Genomic DNA, 7,154 nt, shown 5'->3' with positions numbered 1-7,154 from the left:
TAGAAATAGATCGCGAACATCTATCAGGAATGCCTGCCAAGAATGCCAACTGGGGAGCGCACAGCAGCACCCGTGGATCGGGGATTGGGGATCGGCGATTGTGAGGGAAGTGGGGGCAGATCCGAGGAGGAATCGCGGGCAGATCCGAGACTGGGACAGGGAGCATTTCTGGCCGGGACTCATGCGAGCCTGTTGATTGCCCGAGTGGAACTGAGTACCGCAGCTGTTGCCGCTGGAGGCGCGATCTGCTTATTTTAGCTGGGCAAACTGTCAAAGATATCCCAGCTTGCGGCGAAGACTCCTCTACTTGCGGAGCTCGCCGATCGCCTGATTGATGATTTGTTTGTTTTGATATACGCCAAAGGGGGGTGCGGTGGGGGGCGGAGATCGCTTCGCACCCCGAGGGAAATAAATTATGCCAATATTTGTGTGTGTCTGTCTGCAGGGGCCAATGTATATTTGGAGCAACGCAACCCCAGAGCGAAAGTGCGAACGGCATTGTTTTTTAATTGTGAATTATAATTTATTTGTCCGATTGGCAACCACATTTCAGCCACTCAAAAAATTTCGCCACCGTTTTGATATACAACAGCAATTAACATGGATCATTCTCAAGGAATCTGCCCACACATAATACGAAACCGAATATTAATTCCAATTTTTGACCTCCCGAGTATTTCAATCATTGAGTGCTGCTATGGATTTTGGCTTAAAAAAATTAAACTGTATTTCTTATTATAAGCTGGTGGTTAGTGGAACTTTCAAGTGATTAATATGATGAAAATTTAATTTTTGTCCATTAATAAAACAATAAAAAGTCCACAATGTATTAACAAACTGGTTTTGATTCATCTTTTTCATTACCGATTAGCTTTTCAATCGTATTAACGGTTCTCCAGATCGCTTTCAATGGAAATTACAAAATTCTGGGCTTGCAAGACCCTCCAAAAAGCAAGTAGAATCTCGTCCAGTAACCGCGACACTAATTGCCTGGGACACATTTCTTATGCCTGCCACTGACACTGACGCCTTCTGCTGCTCCTTGGTCCTTGGTCCTTGGCCGCTGTCGCCGTTAGCTGTTATCAGCGGAATTTGAAAGCGCATCTTGACAAAAAAAAAATAAAGAGGAATGTGAGCCGACTTTGGACATGGGCAATTCATACCGCTCCTTCTGCGGCTGCCTGCTAATTCGCTGGCATTTTCTTTATTTTAGCCAAATGCGTTGTGTCGCCCCCAACTCTTCCAGAGATGACCGTTGTCGTCTTTTGGCCATCCCCTTCTTGGCCCTTCAAGCTCTTCACGGCTTCAATTGCCGCCTTCGCGGCCGCCAAGAAATGAAATTCTTGATATCTTTTGTTTGTCCTCACGCTGCGGCTGTCCTAACGCATCTTAGTCCTTTCGCTTCCCTAATTAAAAAAAGTGGAGGCAAACTAACTTTGAGAATCCGAATCTGAAATACTCTCGAAGGTAAAACAGAATGAGATATTATATGCAAATTATATCAGAAGTAGTTACAAATATAATATCTGATTCATTAGTTGAATAAAACATATCTATCGAAACTGCTTAAATATATAATATATATTTACAAAGGTCATGGACAAAGGTCTTCACAAAATTGGTGTACCTTTTTTAAGGGTATACAAAGGAAAAGAAGGAAAACCAAAACCGAAACGAGCCGAGTGACCGCACTAATTAGCCTCAAAGCCACATTTGGTATGCTTTTGATTTGTAAAAGATTTGCGCGGGATTCCTTAAAAACTTCGGGTTCACCGAATGAAAGTGTGGGGAAGGGCTGTATTTCCCGCAATAATTACAACGAATTGCGACTCCTTCCTCCGTTGGCCGTTGTCAGCAATGAAACAATTCAGTAAACATGTCACATGCAACCGAATCAATTTTCGCATCAATTCGTGGGTATTGTGTGAAATGAAATGCCATGTCCAAGAAGAAGTACAATTCCATTTGCCCTCTCCTCGCCGATTTCTCCTTCTTCGAGGCAAGTTTTGGGGAATTCCTTGGACGAGTGAAGCATTTGAAAGTAACAAGTAGAGATTTTTCTTCTTTGGTTTCGCATCAAAAGTCAACGAAAGACAAAGATTGCACTGGAATTGAAATTGAAAATATATAGCTTAAGTTGTTTTCCTCGAAAACTGTGGTGGCGATTATGAAGGGCAGTTTAAATCAGATTAACCAAATAATAATATTGGTTTTTGTCGAAAACTTTGGTGTCCATTATTGAGGTCACCTTAAATCAGTTTTCTCAAAAAATACTTTTAAAAAAGATTTTTTTTGGTATTTTAAATAATTATTGGGTTACTAATAAAGTATTAAACACAAAATGATCATAAAAGATCGATTGTTTACTTATCATTGCAAGTATTTTACCTAGTCAATAGAATCTTTAATATTCTAAAATGTCTGAAAATTATTTTACTTAATAGTTTGTTTAAATTTCTAAATCAGAAAACCCCATTCAACTTGCCTTCATCCAGCTTTCCCCGCCTCTGCTTGCTTAGAACAACGCTGATTTTTGTGATTTCTGTAGCTGTCTTTCCAGTTGGTGGCCAGTGCTTCTGCTTCTGCTTCTGCCACTTCTGCTGATGCAACGGATGACGCTGATGGCTTGGACCTGGACCCCAGCCTCAACTTGGCCAATGCGACTCGAGTTGTTGTCGACTGTAATTAAAAGCAGTGCACAGCGAACATGCTGGCCAAGAAAAGGGGGATGCATCAACTCGGGGGACTTGCACTTGTTTGCACACATCGAAAATTGCTCAGACACTTGATGACAATTTCAGTTAAAAGAAAAACTTGTGGCAACACATTCCTCCAACTCCAGCTGATGGACCGAGGGGTTCTGGGATTCTCGAGAACATTTTAATCAATGAGCAACCCCAAAGACTAATAACTTTTGACCAGTATCCGTTTGCTGTGTCTGCGTCTTTTCGAAATTAGCAATAGAATGAAATCAAAGGAGAGCGAAGAAAAAAAGCTGGGACAATCACAGATAGACAAGGACAAATAATGACAAGCCAAAGGTCCTGCCAACGTTAGCTATTCCCCCTGTAATGACGGCGGGAACGTGTGAATCGAGAAGCGCCAACGAATCGAAATCAATTAGCCAATTGCACTTGAAGATGTCCAACGACAAATCTCCCCCGAACCGCGAACTCTTAGCGCCAAGATCCCAAAACCCAACCAAAGTTCAAGTCCAATTGTTATGTGACCTGTCTGGACTTTGAACTGGGGGTTGTATTTCTATACAGAGTAAAAAAATATGTATCGATTCCCGGAAACTCTTAAATTATTATAACCTTAAACAATAAGACAACGTTCAATAAAACTTGAATCAAAAGTTGACAATGGATATGTTCGCACTTAAAGTTTCGAACAATTTACATTCCATTTGTTGAAGGAAAACACTGAAATTCTGAAACCAAAAAACCAAAAGTTGTTGATCTCCACCCATCCATTCCCAAATTCCATCTTCAAGCCACAGTTTGATGCAATTTTTATGCACAGCCAAGGACAACAACAATTACAAACAACGGGTGCAAAGTGTGCTTAAATTATTGATGAATACGTCCCAGATGGATCGGCGCCAGCTGAAATCACTCATAGCCCAAAAACACAGGACAAAGAAAAACAAGAGCGAGGCAAACCGTAAACCAAAAACCTCGTTTGAGGTCCGTTTGAATGGATAATGTATTGCACATCATCGTGAACAATGATTTCATGATTTCGCCTCGGCCCACCACTCCATTCAAGGGTTGATTCTTTCGGGGATTCGCCCACTAATGGGTCAAGCGTCACCCGGACGGACGTCCGGGTCTGTAAATCACCCACAGCCCAACAAAAACAAAACAAATCCGGTTGAAGGAGGGGGGTTAGACGCAGAGGTAATGGACATCGACATGGACATTTGAGGTGAGGCTGGCCGACTGGCCGGCAAATACATCATGAAATGGTGAACAAACTGTGGACTAAAGGGGTTTTCACTCCAGACTAGTCCATTTTTTCAGCCCTGTTCTATTTTTTCGGGCCATCTCCTGCCCGTTGTACATATAATAAAGAAGGAAAGCAACGTAAATTACTCTCAACGGTATAATTTAGTTGCTTACTTCACATTCTCATTGTTGCTGCGCCGGTTGTGTGGCTTATCCCATTGCATCAAAGTCAGAGACATGCACGTTAGCCAAGCACATTATTCCCTATAAAGTTTCCATTCTGTCTGCTGTTTGAACCTTCAGTTTGAACCCAACCACTGGCTACCAAAACATACTTTCCATTGTTGGCTCTCAAGTTGAGAGATTGGTCGTCAAGGTTGGCAGACTTATTTAGAGGTAGTTTTTATGGTACACTCAACCATTATTTAATAGAAAAAAAATCTCAATGGTTATGATATGGAAAAACATAAATAATATAAATATTTATTCTTTTACTTAACTAAACAGAATCTAGTTTCTTTTGATGCTTTTTTTAAGTTAAAGGGTTATTTGAATGCATAGAAATCCACTCATTTGCATACACTTACGGCTTTGATCACTAGTCACCTCTCAAACTATCCCAAAAATGAAATGACAAGTTTAATCGCACCCAAATTCCTAGTTATTATACTCGTGAAGAGTTAATAGTTCTAGGTTCTAAGCGTTGCAACTTAGTTTTAAGAGCCTTAGATTTTGAAAGCATTGGCATCGGCTTACTGCTAGATCTCACCTCATCCTTGGACCTTTTGGCATTGCCAACAAATATTAAAAGCCGAAAGCAATATTCATTAAAACTGGCCATAAAAAGAGCCCAACCTGATGAGAAATCCCTCTCCATTTTTGTTTCTTTTCAGTTCCTCTGTCAGAGCTACGAATTAAATTCATTGTTCGTCAAAGAGGTTTGAGACAGGTGGGTGAGGGGGCTAGGAACTAGAGGGGCTGGGTGCAAGGTTGGGCCTCGTAATGTTGTCGTTAGCAGAGCCATCGCGCTGAGCCCTCCAAACGAGGACTGCCTGCACTGGTGAGCATTTCATTTTAATGCGACGACTAGCCATGTGAGCGCTGGGTTGGGCGGGAGGTGGCCGACCCATTGCCCGTTTCGCTTCTTCATATTTCGTACTTGAAACGTAATTACTTTAGAAAATAATCGTTAAAAGTAATGGTCTGTATCAAATATATTAAAATATAACGCAGCGTCGGCGACGACGACCAGAAACAAGGACGAGACCCAGAGAATCGTTGCCATCGCCAGCAGCACAGAGGAAGCCAAAGAAAGCGGGCTCATTCCGGTCGATGGTGTGCGGGGTGTGTGGGGTGTGCCGGGGTGCAGGGTATGCAGGGTATGCAGGGTATGCAGGGTATGCAGGGTATGCGGGGTGTGGCCAAGGAGGTGTCTGGCTCTGGGCATCCACACTCGTCATGTCAGGAGTCGTCAAATGCTCGCCAGCATTCGTACGTCAAGCGAAAGGAGTCCACGCTCCATTGGAAGCCACCGCACAGTGGTTCACCAGCCAATGGAAACTAATTACTGAATCACAATATTTATAATTTTAAAAATTGACGAAGATGTAATACGTCTTAAGCCAAGTTTAAGATAATAATTATTCGATATTGTAACATATTTACAATGACTATTTTTTTTATCACCGCCCTCAAGTTATAAATACAGAGAAAATATAAAAAATACCAATTCAGGTCCTCCTCTGGTGTTAATTACTATGAATATCTTTATAACTTCAAATTATTGGTTTGTCAAACAGCTCAAACGACAAAACAGATGTAAGTTAAAGAACAAAAATCAGACATGTGCATACCACCTTAAATTCCTCTTAAGGCTTAAAGTATTTAAGCTGAAAAATTTTTATATTTTTAATTTAATTTTTAAAGCACATTGAATAAATAATTTTTTTAGGATTTTAAAAATTCACAAATTAATGTGTATATTAAGTCACCCAAAATAAAATAGATTGTTGTATTTAATTTGTGTTTTTTAAACAGTATTATGATTAATGTGAGCGGTCGAGTACGATCTACATCGTATTGCCCAGAAACTATGTGAATAATGCTTAATATTTTGAGGCCAGTTATGTTGAACCCACTGTGACTGGTTAGAAAAATGTTGCAGCTGGAAGAGGGCACTCGGCCTGGGACCTGGGCCATCAGTTGAAATGAGTTTTTATCAACGTCTGTCTGCCGGCAATCGCCAGTGGCATCTGGTGGGGTCAGAGGAGAGTCCTGGGCACATTAGTGAGCAAAAATTTTATTGTACCTCTGGATCTGTTTCTGTTGCTCCGCTTCTATTTCATTCATAATATAATTCTCAATGTCTCCCTGCACTCGGGTTGACATTAAAAAAGCCATTCGCGTTTGGCACTTCATCTGCGGAAATAGTTTTTCCCCACCCCCCTCCCACTCTGGCCCCTGCATTCCCTCCCAAGATATCCGATTCATAATGCATAAGGCGCCAGCCTGTGGCACTACCAGTTCCCATTCGGATTCCCATTGCCGTTTTCATCTCAAGGCATCTCATTCCTATTCGAGAAGTTCCTTTGTATGTTAAATTTAATTTCTTTTGTTTCGTTACTCGCACGTCATTTGCAAAATGAAATTATTACAAAATGTTTTCCTCTTGCCTGGCTCATTTGCCTTCGGTTTGGGCCCTATCCGCTCTACATTTTCATTTCCATTTGCCTTTTTGCGTTTTTCCCTCTTCTGAGGCTCCTTTCTTGGCCTCGTCTCCATCTTCCTGAGCAGCAACAATTCCCGCGGGCATATCATCTGCTCCATCACTGACTTGGACTCTTGGTTTTGGCCTAAGTTCTGGGTCCTGGCGCTAACTTCCCATTTCATTTGGTTTTCGTCCCGGTTTTTTTGCTCACCTCCCCTTTGTGGCGGCATCTTCCTGGCTTTCGTTTCTCGTTTTGTTCTTCTGCGCCTTTCTTAATCATTTTTGAGTGTCTTAATTTAAGTTGCAAGCTTTGGTTTTAATTTGGAGTGTATTGTGAGTGGCTGGACCCTTAACTGGCCCTGATAGTATCATTAGCATTTCCACAGCTCATTCCACCCCCCATCACAAATTTTAGATTCATTAAATATTCCTGCAATTCGCAGGATAACAATAACAGTTCTTTTTTAGAGAAAAAATGGTATTAAAAGTGTGGATAC

This window comes from Drosophila rhopaloa, unplaced genomic scaffold, assembly GCF_018152115.1.
Source record: "Drosophila rhopaloa isolate 14029-0021.01 unplaced genomic scaffold, ASM1815211v1 contig_2, whole genome shotgun sequence".
Classification (NCBI taxonomy): Eukaryota; Metazoa; Arthropoda; class Insecta; order Diptera; family Drosophilidae; genus Drosophila; species Drosophila rhopaloa.
This window is presented reverse-complemented; position numbering follows the sequence as displayed.